The sequence below is a fragment of the Mobula birostris genome, chromosome 25 (genome assembly GCF_030028105.1).
Source record: "Mobula birostris isolate sMobBir1 chromosome 25, sMobBir1.hap1, whole genome shotgun sequence".
NCBI lineage: Eukaryota > Metazoa > Chordata > Chondrichthyes > Myliobatiformes > Myliobatidae > Mobula > Mobula birostris.
The window spans coordinates 62,198,829-62,216,695 of NC_092394.1; positions in this window are offsets into that span (position 1 = coordinate 62,198,829).

Here is a 17,867-nt window from a genome sequence, read left to right on the forward strand (position 1 = left end):
GCTTTATCTGACGAAGTGAAAAAAGAAATAATCAAACCAGTTCACAATCTATCCACTGTATTAATTCACTCCCTACACTAAACAGTTTTCAAAAGGTCATTCTTTAGTCAAACCAAGAAGATCACCTCTTCCTTAAGTAATCCATCGCTCAAAAGATCTCTTCAGCATACTGAAATCTTTAAAACCTGTTTTCTTTCAGAAAATTATTCAGAAACTCTAATATCCTTCATACATCAGCCGATTCCACAATAGAATTGACAAAATCAGATGCCGCTTGGGGATCCAAGAAGACACGAGGGGTAGAATCTTTAGGAAATAACTTTAGTCTCGCTGGATATCTCAAGGACAGAAAAAGTCTTTTTTTCATGAGCGATCTTCATGACCGATATGAATTTGATCCGTTTTTCCATAATTTCCTGTGGATAATCTTCATAAAAACGGATATCGGAACCGTTAAATTTAAAATCTTTCTGTTTTCTTGCACATTTTATGATTTGGTCTTTAACTTTAAAGAGAAGAAAGTTGACTAAAATTGGTCGAGCTTTATCTGACGAAGTGAAAATTCTGTGAGCTCTTTCAATATCGGGAGGCTGAGACAGAATATCCAGGAACAGAGATTGAAACAGATTGGCAAAATAATCAAATAAATTCCCATTTTCGGAGCCTTCCTGAAGACCCAGAATACGAATGTTATTCCGACGAGACTTTGCCTCTAAATCGACAATTTTGCGTTGAGCCTGTTCCAATCGGGTTGAAATATCCGCAATCTGACGTTTCGATTAATTAAACTCAGTATTCAAGGAAAGAATATTTTCTCCAATAGTCTGTAAACTCTGTCGGAACGACTTCAACTCAGAAGTGTTATTGTCCATTTTGTTATCGAGACCCATCAACGCACGTTCCAAACGCTCAGCCCAGACAGGCATATCTTCTGATTTTTCTTTCGAAGTTTTTCCCTTTCCATTGCTGGGTTCAAAAAGCAGTTTTCCACTTAAAGGATACGACATAATGATCACTATTTCCCTCCAAGATCCAAAAAATTCAAGGTTTAGACTGGGGGAAAAGGGGGAATTAAAGGCAGCCACAAAATTTATGTGTTACTCCATTGAGCTACAGGCGGAAGTCCTGCAATTGCTGCTAGTTTACATAATTACGGTACACCTGGTTTGCATCAGAGACTGTGAAATAAGTACGATGGCGTCACTACACAGGTTGCCACTTTGTTGGTCTATTCTTGTCTGATACTTTGTTCTCTCGTTTGCTTAGAACCGTTATTTCTAAGTTTAGTTCCAAGTTCTGCTCTAGTTTCAAGATAGTCCCTGTAGATCCTGTCTCCTTGTCAAGATTCCACCGGTTTGCGGTTCTACGTTCGTGTCTGTGTCAGCATTCCCAACTGGACACGCCGATGTCCTGCACTTGGGTTCTCCTCAGTCGCCCCGTGCAACACTGTTCCTCTGTAACATTGTTCTATGACAATGGGATGGATGGACTGATGGACCTGTTTCTCTGTGATATTGTTCTATGACAATGGGATGGATGGATGGGCTGATGGACGTGTTTCTCTGTGATATTGTTCTATGACAATGGGATGGATGGATGGGCTGATGGACGTGTTTCTCTGTGATATTGCTCTATGACAATGGGATCGATGGGCTGATGAACCTGTTTATGTGTGATACTGGTCTATGACAACTGGATGGATGGGTAATGAACCCGTTTCTCTGTGATATTGCTCTATGACAATGGGATGGATGGATGGACACATGGACCTGTTTCTCCGTGATATTGCTCTATGATAATGGGGTCGATTCGTGGAGTGATGGACCTGTTTCGGTGTGATATTTTCCTATGAGAATGGTATGGGTATATGGGCTGATGGACTTGTTTCTCTGTGATATTTCTCTATGACATGGGAAGGATAGATGGACTGATGGACCTTCTTCTGTGTGATATTGCTCTCTGAGTATGGGATGGATGGATTGATTGATGGAACTGTTTCCCTGTGATATTGCTCTATGACAATGGGATGGATGGATGGACTAATGGACCAGTTTCTCTGTGATATTGCTCTATGGCAAGGTGATGGATGGGCTGATGGAGCTGTTTCTCTGTGATCGTGCTCTATGACAATGGGATGGATGCATGGAGTGATAGACCTGTTTCGGTGTAATGTTGCTCCATGATAATAGGATCAACGGATGGGCTGATGGACCTGTTTCTCTGTGATATTGCTCTATGACAATGGGATGGATAGATGGATGGGCTGATGGACCTGTTTCTGTGTGATAGTGCTCTATAGCAATGGGATGGATGGACAGATGGACATGTTTCTGTGTGATATTGCTCTATGACAATGGAGTGGAAGACTGATGGACCTGTTTCTCTGTGATATTTCTCTATGACAATGGGATGGATGGACTGAAGGACCTGTTTGTGTGATACTTCTCTGACAATAGGATGGATAGATGGACTGATGGACCTGTTTCTGTGTGATATTGCTCTATGACAAAGGGATGGATGGATGGCTGATGGACCTTTTCCTCTGTGATATTGCCCGTTCACAATGGGATAGATGGAATGATGGTCCTGTTTCTGTGTGATATTTCTCTATGACAATGGGATAGATAGTTGGATTGATGGACCTGCTTCTGTGTGATATTGCTCTCTGAGTATGGGATTGATAGATGATGGAGGTGTTTCTCTGTGATATTGCTCTATGATAATCGGATGGCTGGATGGAAAGATGGATCTGTTTCTCTGTGATATTGCTCTGTCAATGGGTTGAATGGATGTATTGTTGTACCTGTTTCTGTGTGATAGTGCTCCATGGCAAAGGGATGGATAGGCTGATGGAGCAGTTTCTCTGTGATAGTGCACTATGACAATGGGATGGATGGATGGATGGTGTGATGGACCAGTTTCTGTCTGATATTGGTCAATGACAATGGGATGAATGGATGGGTTGATGGACATGTTTCTATGTGATATTGATCTATGACAATGGGATGGATATCACCATATAACAATTACAGCATGGAAACAGGCCATCTCAGCCCTTCTAGTCCGTGCCGAACTCTTAGTCTCACCTAGTCCCACCGACCTGCACTCAGTCCGTAACCCTCCATTCCTTTCCTGTCCACAGCTGTCCAATTTAACTTTAAACAACAACATCGAACCTGCCTCAACCACTTCTGCTGGAAGCTCATTCCACACAGCTACCACTCTCTGAGTAAAGAAGTTCCCCCTCATGTTACCCCTAAACTTTTGCCCTTTAACTCTCAACTCACGTCCTCTTGTTTGAATCTCCCCCATTCTCAATGGAAAAAGCCTATCCACATCAACTCTATTAATCCCCCTCATAATTTTAAACACCTCAATCAAGTCCCCCCCTCAACCTTCTATGCTCCAAAGAATAAAGACCCAACTGGTTCAACCTTTCTCTGTAACTTAGGAGATGAAACCCAGGCAACATTCTAGTAAATCTCCTCTGTACTCTCTCAATTTTATTGACGTCTTTTCTGTAAGTCGGTGACCAGAACTGTACACAATACTCCAAATTTGACCTCACCAATGCCTTACACAATTTCAACATTACATCCCAACTCCTATACTCAATGCTCTGATTAATAAAGGCCAGCATACCAAAAGCTTTCTTCACCACCCTATCCACATGAGATTCCACCTTCAGGGAACTATGCACCATTATTCTGAGATCCCCCTGTTCTATAGCATTCTTCAATGCCCTACCATTTACCATGTATGTCCTATTTTGATTAGTCCTACCAAAATGTAGCACCACACATTTTTCAGTATTAAACTCCATCTGCCATCTTTCAGCCCACTCTTCTAACTGGCTTAAATCTCTCTGCAAGCTTTGAAAACCTACTTCATTATCCACAATGCCACATATCTTAGTATCATCTGCATACTTATCCAATTTACCACCCTATCATCCAAATCATTAATATATATGACAAACAACATTGGACCCAGTACAGATCCCTGAGGCACACCGCTACACACCCTCCTCCAATATGACACACAGTTATCCACCACTACTCTCTGGCATCTCCCATCTAGCCACTGATGAATCCATTTTACTACTTCCATATTAATGCCTAACGATTGAACCTTTCTAACTAACCTTTCGTGTGGAACCTTGTCAAAGGCCTTACTGAAGTCCATATAGACAACATCCGCGCTTTACCCTCGTCAACTTTCTTAGTAACCTGATCAAAAAATTCAATAAGTTTTGTCAAACATGACCTTCCACCCACAAATCCATGTTGACTGTTCCTAATCAGACCCTGTCTATCCAGAAAATTATACATACCATCTCTGAGAATACCTTACGTCAATTTACCCACCACTGATGTCAAACTCACAGGCTGATAATTGCTAGGCTAGGTTTACTCTTGGAACCCTTTTTAAACAATGGAACCACATGAGCAATATGCCTATCCTCTGGCACCATCCCTGTTTCTAATGACATTTGAAATATTTCTGTCAGTGCCCCTGCTATTTCCACACTAACTTCCCTCAAGATCCTAGGAAATAACTTGTCTGGACCTGGAGACTAATCCACTTTTATATTCCTTAAAAGCGCCAGTACTTCCTCTTCGTTAATTGTCAGACTTTCCATAACTACCCTTCTTGTTTCCTTTACCTTACCCAATTCAATATCCTTCTCCTTAGTGAATACTGAAGAAAAGAAATTGTTCAAAATCTCCCCCATCTCTTTTGGCTCTGCACATAGCCGTCCACTCTGATTCTCTAAGGGACCAATTTTATCCCTCACTATCCTTTTGCTATCAACATAACTGTAGAAACCCTTTGGATTTATTTTCACCTTACTTGCCAAAGCAGCCTTGTATCTTTCAGCTTTTCTAATTTCTTTCTTAAGTTTCTTTATATTCCTCGAGCACCTCATTAACTCCAAGCTGTCTATATTTGTTGTAGATCCCTCTCTTTTTCCGAACCAAGTTTCCAATATCCCTTTAAAACCATGGCTCTCTCAAACTTTTAACCTTTCCTTTTAACCTAACAGGAACATAAAGATCCTGTACCCTCAAAATTTCACCTTTAAATGACCTCCATTTCTCTATTACATCCTTCCCATAAAACAAATTGTCCCAATCCACTCCTTCTAAATCCTTTCACATCTCCTCAAAGTTAGCCTTTCTCCAATTAGAAACCTCAACCCTGGGTCCAGTCCTATCCTTCTACATAATTATATTGAAACTAATGATATTGTATTCACTGGACCCAAAGTGCTCCCCAACACATACCTCCGTCACCTGCCCTATCTCATTCCCTAACAGGAGAACCAACACTGCCTCTTCTCTAGTTGGTACCTCTATGTATTGTTCCAAAAAACTATCTTGCCCACATTTGACAAACTCCAAACCATCCAGCCTTTTTACAGAATGGGCATCCCAGTCGATGTGTGGAAAATTAAAATCTCCCACAATCACAACCTTGTGTTTACTACAAATATCTGCTACCTCCTTACAAATTTGCTCCTCCAGTTCTCGGTCCCCATTAGGTGGTTTATAATATACCCCTATAAGCGTCACAACACCTTTCCTATTCCTCAATTCCACCCAAATAGCCTCCCTAGACGAGTCCACTAATCTATCCTGCCAGAGCACCGCTGTTATATTTTCTCTGACAAGCAATGCAACACCTCCCCCTCTTGCCCCTCCTATTCTATCACACCTGAAGCAACGAAATCCTGGAATATTTAGTTGCCAATCACACCCCTCCTACGACCACGTTTCACTAATAGCTACAACATCATATTTCCAGGTATCAATCCATGCTCTAAGCTCATCCACCTTTCTTACAATGCTCCTAGCATTAAAATAGATGCATTTAAGAAACTCTCCACCTCCTACTCTCTGTTTATCCTTAATAGAGCAAACAACTTTTTAATCTTTTTCTTCCTTATCCCCTACGTTTTTGGTCTGAGTGCTCCTGATCGCTGTTCCCTGCCTGGCCTCCCTCACACACTGTCTACCTGCTTTCTCTATTTGTGAACTAACCTCCTCTCTCCTAGTCTCTTTAATTTAATTCCCTCCCCCCTACCATTCTAGTTTAAAGTCACCTCAGTAGCCCTCGCAAATCTCCCCGCCGGGATATTGGACCCCTAGGATTCAAGTGTAACCCTTCCTTTTTGTACAGATCACGCCTGCGCAGAAAGAGGTCCCAATGATCCAAAAACTTGAATCCCTGCCCCTGCTCCAATCCCTCAGCCACGCATTTATCCTCCACCTCATCGCATTCCTACTCTCACTGTCGCGTGGCACAGGCAGTAATCCCGAGATTCCTACCTTTGCTGTCCTTTTTCTCAACTCCCTATATTCTTCTTTCAGGACCTCTCCCCTTTTCCAACCTATGTCATTGGTACCTATATGTACCACGACCTCTGGCTCCTCTCCCTCCCACTTCAGGATCTCTTGGACGCGATCAGAAACATCCCGGACCCTGGCACCAGGGAGGCAAACTACCATCCTGGTCTCTGGACTGCGTCCACAGAATCGTCTATCTGACCCCTAACTATAGAGTCCCCTATTACTACTGCCCTCCTCTTCCTTTCCCTACCCTTCTGAGCTACAGGGCCGGACTCTGTGCCGGAGGCTCGGCCACTGTTGCTTCCCCTAGGTATGCTGTTCCCCCCCCCCCCCCCCGCCAACAGTACTCAAACAGGAGTACTTATTGTTAAGGGACACAACCACAGGGGTACTCTCTAGTACCTGATTCTTCCTATTCCCCCTCCTAACCGTGACGCACTTGTCTGCCTCCCGTGTCCCTGGTGTGACCACCTGCCTGTGACACCTCTCTATCAACTCCCCACTCTCCCTGACAAGACGAAGATCATCGAGCTGCAGCTCCAGTTCCCTAACGCAGTCTCTTTGGAGCTGCATATCGACGCACCCGGTGCAGATGTGGACGTCCGGGAGGCTGGGAGACTCCACGACCTCCCACATCCGGCACTGAGAACAACAAGCTGCCCTCACACTCATACTTACCCCTCTCCTCAAATAACAACAAAAATGAATACCAAACCTTCCTCGCCTCGCCCGTATCCGCCAAAGCCCTTAAGCCTTCACTCTGCTCCCGGCTCCCTCCGCCACCGGCAAAACTACTCTGCCTGCTGTATAAGGCTGTATAACGGTGGATGAGCTGGCGGACCTGTTTCTCTGTGATGTTGTTCTTTGACAATGGGATGGATAGATGGATGGTCTGATGGATCTGTTGCTGTGATATTGCTCTATGGCAATGGGATGGATGGACTGATGGACCTGTTTCTGTGTGATATCGTTCTATGACAATTTGTTGGATGGATGGACTAATGGAGCTGTTTCTCTGTGATATTGCTCTGTGACAATGTGATGGATGGATGGGTTGATGGACATGTTTCTATGTGATATTGCTCTATGCTAAGGGGATGGATGGACTGATGGACCTGTTTCTGTGTGATATTGCTCTATGACAATGGGATGGATGGATGGATGGATGGGCTGATCTGTTTCTCTGTTATATTGCTCTATGACAATGGGATGGATGGACGGACTGATGGATCTGTTGCTGTGTGGTATTGCTCTATGACAATGGGATGGATGGAAGGACTGATGTTTCTGTTTCTCTGCGATATTGCTCTATCGCAATGGGATGGATGGACTGATGGACCTGTTTCTCTGTGATGTTGCACTATGACAATTAGATGGCTAGACTGATGGAGCTGTTGCTCTGTGATATTGTTCTATGACAATGGGATGGATGGAATGATTGACCTATTTCTCTGTGATTGTGTTCTATAACAATGGGATGGATGGATGGACGGACTGATGGATCTGTTTCTATGGGATATTGCTCTATGATAATGGGATGGATGAAGGGACTGACGGACCTGTTTCTGTGTGATATTTCTCTATGACAATGAGATGGATAGATGGGTCGATGGACCTGTTTCTGTGTGATATTGCTCTATGACAATGGGATGTATGTATGAATGGGCTGATTGACCTGTTTCTGTGATAGCGCTGTATGGCAAGGGGATGGATGGGCTAATGGAGCTGTTTCTCTGTGATATTGTTCTATGACAATGGGATGGATGGAATGATGGACCTGTTTCTCTGTGATATTGTTCAATGATAATGGGACGGATGGATGGGCTGATCTCTGGGAGTGAAAGGGTTATAGATGGGGCGGGGGGGTTACAGGGGAAATAGATTGGGTGTGGGGAGTGACTGGGGTAATAGATGGGGTGAGTGAGGAGCTACTGGGGTAATAGATGAGGGGTGACATTGGTAAGAGACGGGGTTGATGGATAATTGACGGGGATGGGGGATTGACAGGATAATAGATCGCGGTGGGGTGTCAAGGGTAATAGATGGGTGTGGGCGTGATAGATGGGGGTGGGGAGAGTGAGGTAATAGATGGGGGTGCATTTACAGGAGTAATAGATGGGGTGGGTGTACAGGGGTAATAGATGGTGAGGTGGGGAGTGGCGTGTATCATATGGGTGTGGAAGTGACAGGGGTAATAGATGGGGTAAGAGTCACAGGGGTAATAGTTGAGGGGTGGGGAAGTGGCAGAGGTAATAGATAGGGTGGAGAGTGACAGTGGTAATAGATTGGGGGTTGGGGAATGACGGTAGAAATAGATGGGAGTAGGGGATGACAGGGGTAATAGATGGTGGTGGGGTCTGATGGGTATTATATGTATGGTGGGTGAATGAGGGGTAATAGATGGGGGTGGGGACGACAGGGGTAATTGATGGGGGTGGGTTGACAGGGGTAATAGATGGGGTGGGGAGTGACGGGGGTAATAGATGGGGTGGGGAGTGACGGGGTAATACATGGGGGGGGTAGTGACGGGTAGGAGATGGGAATGGGGAGCTAACTAGAATGGTTGATAAGATTAACAGCCTGGTGCAATTCAAGATCAAGATGGTCATCTGACTGTAGATATATACACCCAAATGAACAACGTTCCTCCGGACCACAGTACACCCATCATACACAGCACATAGAGTAAAACAAAATATTACCACAAAAACAGTTAATAAAATATAATTCAAATGCATTTGGAGTGCACAACACAGGTAAACAGTAAACAGCTCCATGTGCTAGTGACGAGACCCGGTGGTGGCAGGGAATTTTTTTAGTCTCTCAGCCTGAGGGAAGAAGCTGTTACTCAGTCTGGCAGTCCTTGTCCTGATGTTCCTCTACCTCCTTCCTGACAGTAGTGGGTCAATGAGATTGTGGAATGGGTGGTTGAGATCCTCAACAATGCCTCTGGCCCTTCACATACAGCACTTCTGGTAAAAGTCACAAGTATGGGGGAGGGATACCCTTGTTAACCTCTTGGCAGTTTTTACTATCCTTGTTAGGGTCTTGCAGCTTCTGTACCACACTGGACAGGGCACCCTCAATGATGATCCTGTCGAAAGTTGTTAGTTTAGGGCAGGGAGCCTTGCACACCTCAATCTCCTCAAAATGTAGACACTGCTCTGCCTTCTTGAATAGTGAGGAGATGTTGTGTGTCTAAGTTAGATTGTCCATTATATGCACACTAAGGGACGTTCTGCTATTCACTCTCTCCACTGCAGAGCCATTAAGGTGCAATGGAGTGTGGTCGACCTGCGTGTTCTTGAAGTCCTCAATCATCTCTTCTGTCTTGTCTATATTGAGACTGTTGTTGTTGTTGTTCTCACATCATTTGACAAAGCCTCTCAACTTCCTCTCTGTATGCCATCATTGTTGTTGATGAGGCCAAACACTGTTGTGTCATCAGCGACTTAATGATACCAGTTGAGTTGAATTTGCTGGTGCAGTCATGAGTCAGCAGCAGACTGAACATACAGTCCTGGGAGCACCAGTGTTCAGTGTGATGGAGCTTGAGATGTTGCTGCCAACTCAGACTGACCGGGGTCTTTCCGTCAAGAAGTCCAAGATCCAGGGGTATTGAGTCCCAGTGAAGTCAGTTTACCTACCAACCTCTGAGGGATGACTGTTTAAACACTGAACTGAAGTCGATGAGCAATATCTATGCACGTGAGGCATCATTTCGAGGTGGGACAGGATGGAGTGGATGGCTGAGGCAATGGCATCATCAGTGGACCAGTTTGAGTGGTAGGCAAGCTGGAAAGGGTCCAGTGTGGATGGAAGGTGGGATTTTATCTGATCCAATACCGGATGCTCAAAGCATTTTGTGATTGTTGAGGACAATGACACTGGGCAGTACTCAATTAGGCCAGTTACCATTGTTTTCTTGAGCACTGGAATGAAAGTGGCTGCCTTGAAACCTGCAGGGTTTAACCTGGCTAGGATCCTCATCATCTTGGCTGCAGCCAGAGAGGATGCCTGTCCCTCAGGGGGAGAAGGGGCTTTCCTCAATGTCATATTATTCATTGCATCAAAGGCCTTCAGCCTGTCAGGAAGTGAGGTGTAGCTGTCATTGATGTGCAGTGTGTACTTGTAATCTGTTAAAGTTTGTATACCTTGCAACATGTTCTGCGTGTTCCTGGTGTCACAAAGGTGTCTGTTTATTTTCCGTGAGTACTCTGGCTTTTTCTTCCCAATGGCAAGGGAGAAACCACAGTCACTCCTCATAACTAAGAAGTACCCTGATCAAAATTTTTTGCTTGACTTGTAAGAGAAAATCTGCATATGCTGGAAATCCAAGCAACACACAGAAAATGCTGGAGGAACTCAGCAGGCCAGGCAACAATTATGGAAAAGTCTACAGGTCTGACGTTACCTCCAAGGTCATATGTTGAAAACCTTAGTTTGCAAATGCTTGCCTTTTAAAGTCTTTTCTTGATCTGTGGACAAACACCCCAAGTTCCTTCTGCCTCACCATACCGTTTGATACCTTCCCATTAGTTGTGTATTCCTTTTCTTTGTTGCAGCTCTTCATTCTGCAGACCCTCTGTATCAGTTCAATCACAAACAAGAGAAACTCTGCAGATGCTGGAAAGCCACACACACAAAATGCTGGAGGAACTCAGCAGGCCAGGCATCATCTATGGAAAAGAGTAAACAGTTGTCGTTTTAGGCTGAGATACTTCATCAGGTTCCTCCAGCATTTCGTGTGTGTTGCTTGTCTTTGCTGGACTCCATTTGTGTCCATTTCAAGTTTTACAACATTTCAATATAACCTCTCTGTTGTCATATGTTGCACTTTATTTATGATATACATGATCTTAGACTTTACTATAAAATGAACTGCTGCTCTCAGTCCCTCTGAATCCCTGCACTCTATAGGACAGAGAAATTTAACCTATTTTGTCTCTAGTTGTTCCTTCTGTCAAAAATACCAATTTGCAGTTTACTTTAATTAAATTTCATGTGTTACTTGTCTGTTCAATCTATCAGCCTACCTGTAAACAAACTGTAGAATAATGTAATTGGAGGAAATGTACGTAACTCACAACCACCGACATTGAGTTGGGATTCTGGCATGGTTCCGGAGGACTGGAAGACTGCAAATGTCACTCCGCTATTTAAGAAGGGGGCAAGGAAGCAAAAAGGAAATTATAGACCTGTTAGCTTGACATTGGTGGTTGGGAAGTTGTTGGGAGTCGATTGTCAAGGATGAGGTTACGGAGTACCTGGAGGCATATGGCAAGATAGGCAGAACTTAGCATGGATTCCTTAAAGGAAAATCCTGCCTGACAAACCTATTACAATTTTGTGAGGAAATTACAAGTAGGCTAGACAAAGGAGATGCAGTGGATGCTGTATATTTGGATTTTCAGAAGGCCTTTGACAAGGTGCCACACATGAGGCTACTTAACAAGATAAGAGCCCATGGAATTACAGGAAAGTTACATACGTGGATAGAGCATTGGCTGATTGGCAGGAAACAGAGTGGGAATAATGGGATACTGTTCCGGTTGTCTGCCGGTTACCAGTGGTGTTCCACAGGGGTCCGTGTTGGGGCTGCTTCTTTTTACATTGTACATCAACGATTTGGATTATGGAATAGGTGGCTTTGTGGCTAAATTTGATGATGATACGAAGATAGGTGGAGGGGCCGGTAGTGCTGAGGAAACGGAGAGTCTGCAGAGAGATTTGGATAGATTGGAAGAATGGGAAAAGAAGTGGCAAATGAAATACAATGTTGGAAAGTGTATGGTTATGCACTTTGGCAGAAAAAATAAACGGGCAGACTATTATTTAAATGGGGAAAGAATTCAAAGTTCTGAAATGCAATGGGACTTGGGAGTCCTCGTACAGGATACCCTTAAGGTTAACCTCCAGGTTGAGTCAGTGGTGAAGGCGGCGAATGCAATGTTGGCATTCATTTCTAGAGGAATAGAGTATAGGAGCAGGGATGTGATGTTGAGGCGCTGGTGAGACCTCACTTGGAGTACTGTGGGCAGTTTTGGTCTCCTTATTTAAGAAAGGATGTGCTGACGTTGGAGAGGGTACAGAGAAGATTCACTAGAATGATTCCAGGAATGAGAGGGTTAACATATGAGGAACGTTTGTCCGGTCTTGGACTGTATTCCTTGGAGTTTAGAAGAATGAGGGGAGACCTCATAGAAACATTTCCAATGTTGAAAGGCATGGACAGAGTGGATGTGGCAAAGTTGTTTCCCATGATGGGGGAGTCTAGTACAAGAGGGCATGACTTAAGGATTGAAGGGCGCCCATTCAGAACAGAAATGCGAGGAAATTTCTTTAGTCAGAGGGTGGTGAATCTATGGAATTTGTTGCCACGGGCAGCAGTGGAGGCCAAGTCATTGGGTGTATTTAAGGCAGAGATTGATAGGTATCTGAGTAGCCAGGGCATCAAAGGTTATGGTGAGAAGGCAGGGCAGGGGACTAAATGGGAGAATGGATCAGCTCATGATAAAATGGTGGAGCAGACTCAATGGGCTGAATGGCCGACTTCTGCTCCTTTGTCTTATGGTCTTATGGTCTTTAAGAGGCTGGACTGATGTGATGAGGTAATTACATAATAGGTTTTTTAGTGCACTTTGTGTTCAGTTTTTGATTCAATAAATGAGTTGCTATGGCTGTTCTGAAACATAAAATGCCTCACTTCATTTTATTTGCGAAAACCTCCATTGGTGATCTCGGATGATTCCGGAGTTATTGAACATGTCGACCACTGCAGTTGCTTTGAAACTGCTGGAGTTTTGGGAGCAAAATGCTGTTGCTTGATTCATACAAATGGAGGATCAATTCGTGCTTCGAGAAATCTCAGCCAACACCACCAAATATTTTTACTTGATAGTGTCACTCAGCATTTCCATGGCAATAAGAGTGGCGAGTCTGTCTGAATACAATAGATACCGATCTCTAAAAACTCACTTTGTACAGACTTTTGAACTATCAAGAGTCTGAGCACGCCAAACAGTTGTTCTCCTTACCCAGTTTTGGCAATGCTAAATTGTCAGAGCTAATGGACCATATGCCGTCTCTCCTGGGGAAATTACCATCCTTGTTTCATTTTTAAAGAACTCTTCGCGCAGCAAATGCCTGATCCAGTTCACATAGCCCTCACTAAGGCACCCATGAAAGACTATAGGTAGCTTGATAAAATGGCTGATGGTCTACACTCAGCTAGGCAGTGGTGCATCATTCCTCCTCTTTTCTCTACCTTAATGAGCCTGGTCAGCAAGGCCCCCAACATGAGTTGGATATGGCCCTTGTGGCTATGGGGGTCAGGGGGTATGGAGGGAAGGCTGGGGCGGGGTTCTGAGTTGGATGATCAGCCATGATCATAATAAATGGCGGTGCAGGCTCGAAGGGCCGAATGGCCTACTCCTGCACCTATTTTCTATGTTTTTCTATGTTTCTATAAGGACAGCCGCACCTATGAAATAGACAATGCCGGGCCTGTGCTTTTACCATGCATGCTTTGGTATGAATGTGAGGAAGTGCTGACCACCTTGCAGCTTCGACAGAGCCAACACATTGGGACATCAGAGGTCTGTGAACACCATAGGTTTCAGCTGCCAGGATCATCTACAGTTCATTACAGACACCCTTTCAGGGCGACGTTTCTTGTGTGCTGCGGGTGCTCAAGAGAGTGTGCTACCAGTATTGCCTATGATGAGAAGGCAAAGAGTGATGAAACCTCACTGGAGGCTGCCGATGGCGGCAGCCGCAGTAGGATCCAGACTTTTGGACACGACGGCTGACGTTCTGCTTCAGTGGGCAACGCTACATGTGGGATTTCATCCTGGCTGAAGTGGCTAGACCTCTGCTCAGTGCAGATTTCCTGTGTGCCAAAGGACTGTTAGTCAATCTCAAGAACTGATGTCAAGGACTTTGGGTGGTTACGCTGCTCCCCCAGTAAGTTCCCCACAACAACTCTGTCAAACACATGCAACCACTGCGTGTGAGTTTACTCGACCGTTGGGCGAATTCCCAAACTTCACCAAGCCCACATTCTCCACTACAGTCACAAAACATGGGGTCGAGCACCACATTCCCACAAATGGCTCACCAGTCCATGTCCATGTGCATAGACTGGACCTGAAAACCTGGCAATCGTGAAGGCTGAGTCTGCCAACATTGAAAGACTTGACATTGTGCGCCGGTCAAATAGCTCCTGGGCTTCACCCCTCCATATGGTCCCTAAGTCCAATAGTGGTTGCTGCCCATGTGATGATTACTGATGCCTTAATGAGGCCACTGCCCGCGATCGTTACTTGGTCCCATACATCCAAGACTTTCGACACATTTAGATGGAAAGTCAATTTTTTCCAAAGTCAGTTTAGTTAGGGGCTACCAAAAGGTTCCTGTGTGCTTGGAGGACATTCCCAAACAACTGTGATAACCCCATTTGGCCTCTTTGAGTTTCTGCACATACTGTTTGGGCTGAAAAATGCAGTACAGACTTTCCAATGGCTGATGGACTCTGTATTAAAAGACTTAAGTTTTTTTTTGTTTACCTGGATGACTTATTTGTCACCAGTGCATCCAAACCTGAGCACGTTTCTCATCTCTGCACACTTTTCGAGCGCTTAAGTCAACACAGATTGATTATTAACCCTGCTAAATGCCAGTTTGGGTTGTCAACCATTGACTTCCTCAGCTATCGCATCTCCGCAGAAGCTGTGAAACCTCCCCCATTAAAGGTTGCCACTATTATGGGTTTCCCACCACCCGACACTACACAAAAACAACAGGAGTTTTTAGGTGTGGTGAATTTCTATCACTGCTTCATTGCACGAGCTCCTGAACTTATGCTTACCCTGTGAGTGCGCTTAAAGACTACATCCCGAGTCAAGTGCATGACTAGTCAGCGGGCATGACCAGGGCATTTGATGATACGGAGCAAGCTCTTTCCAGCGTGACCCTACTGGCACCCATAGCCGTTACTACTGATGCTTCAGACTACGCTGTGGATGCTGTGCTCAAACGGTAGGTTGGAGGTGTGTGGCAGCCGCTGACTGTCTACAGCCGGCAGCTCCCTTCCCCCGAAAGGAAGTTCAGTACATTTGACTGTGAGCTTCTTGGTTCCTAGCTGGCTGGCTGCCATTTTCATTTTCTTTTAGGAGGTTGCCATTTCACAAACCCCTCGTGCACATGATGGCCAAAATATCAGACTTTTGGTCTGCATGGCAGCAACACCGCCTGGCCTACATATCAGAGTTCACGACGGATATACAACATATCAAGGGAAAAATAATGCCATGACTGATTGCCTCTGATGGCCAGGTTTTGAGGCCATACACAGAAGGGTTGACTATGCCAGCATGGCAGCTAACCATGTTATAGACCGAGAGGTTCAGGCTTACTGAACAGTAGTCACAGACCTGCAGCTTTTTTTTTCTGTGCCATACTCTGCCAGACCCTCGGCAACCACTTTTTCAAGTGGTTGCCTTGGAGGAAAGATTTTGTGAGTGGTCCCCCACGTCCTTCTCACAGCGCAGTCCTTTTTTTTTTAATGAGGCTGAATTGTGAGCTCGACACTCAACCTGGCATGGATGGAAAGCGTGCTGGGAGCGGCCTGACTGGGTTGGAACTCGGGAACCTTCGCTCCGGAGTCCAGCGCTGATGTCACTGTGCCACCAGCAGGCCTGCGGCTAGCTGACATTAATTCCAGGGAAGCTGGGGCTTCTCTCCTGTGTGAAGTCTCAACTGGTTGCCCTCACCCCATTGTGACCACAAACTGGAGGCTGACTATTTTGGACTCCATACATGGCCTCTCGCACCTGGGCTGGAACACCTCACAGAAACTGGTTGCACTGAAGTTTGTTTGGCATGGCCCCAGAAAGGATGTGCAAGATTGGAGTGCCAGCAGGCAAAATCTGACCGCCATGTTCAGGTGCCATTGGCACCTTTTGAGGTCCCAAGTGACTGTTTGACCACGTTAATGTGAATCTTGTTGATCCTCTCTAAACCCCCCCCCACCCCGTGGTTTCACACACCTCTTTACTGGATGGCCAGAGGTCGTCGCCCTAGCATTGATGACTGCCACAGATGTGGCTTGGGCGATCATCAGCAGCTGGGTTGCTTGGTTTGGCACCCTGTCTGATATTTCCTCTGACCGCGGTCCCCTATTCATTTCAGGCCTCTGGGCTGCGATGGCTAGAACCTCGGGATTATGCTACATCACACCATGGCGTATCACCCAGAGTCCAATGGCCTATGTGAACGGTTTCACTGCTCCTTAAAGGCTGCTCTGAGAGCTTCCCTGATAGACGAGTGGTGGCATGATCATCTCCCATAGGTCCTTCTGGGGCTCAGAACAACCCCAAAAGAGGACCTGCAGTCACCCACAGCTGAGTTGGTATATGGGCACCCATTGCAAGTGCCAGGTGATTTCATTCCTGACGCTAAGGCCACCTGGTCGGCCTCTCATCAGCGTTCCGCCCTCCTCAGTAAATTCAATTCCTTTTCGCTGATCCCTACTTCCCACCATGGTTACAGCACTCCTGGGTTCCTGTTGACCCACGTTCTGCCTCATTTGTTTTCGTCTGCCATGGTGCACACCAACATCCCCTGAGACCCCATTCTGGAACAGGGAGAAAAGACTTTTATTATAGATAAGAGGGTAAACCTGAATGTATTTCAGTAGATCGCCTTAAACCAGCCCACCAGAATTTGGAGAATTCCGCTACCATGCCCCTGGTGTCACGACATGATCATGTGAGTGGTTTCCCCACTCCTTTAAGGTTTCCCTGATAATGATCACCACACTTCTGGACCAGCCAGAGGCATCTGCTGTACCTCCACCCATGGAGCACAGGATCTGAGCCGGGCGACTTGTCCGAGCTCCAGATCGGCTCACAATGCTGGCTTTAGTGAATTCTAGGCAGGGTTGCTGTGTCAGGCGACATAATTCACAATCACCGACATTGAGTTGGGGTTTCACTGTTTCACTTTAAAAGGCTGCTCTGATGTGATGAGGTAATTAGGTTTTTAGCACATTTGGTGCTCAGTTCTTTGGTGTTCAGTAAATGAGTTGCTACAGTTTTCTGAAACATAATGTGCCTCACACTGTTTTACTTGCAAAAACCTACAAATCACAGAAATCTACTTTTTGACCCAGCATCAGATAGTCTACCTGATCCGTCTTGGGATGTTTCTGTTGGGTTACAATGATCTGCACAAGTAGTTAATGCTGACCAGTAGTGAAGTGGCCTAGCTCAGGCTGAGGTGGGTCTTAGAGCGACATTTGAGCCTCATCCATCGGGAAGTTGCTGCAGACTTGTTGGAATTGGTTTATTGTAGTCAAATGTACCAAGGTATAGTGAAAAACTTTGTCTTGCATACTGTTCATACAGATCAGATGATTGCACAGTGCATTGAGGTAGAACAACTTACTGCCCATTACGCCGCTGGTGCCTAGGGCAGCAGTGAAGGTCACCACCTCCGACTGTCTACTCTCAT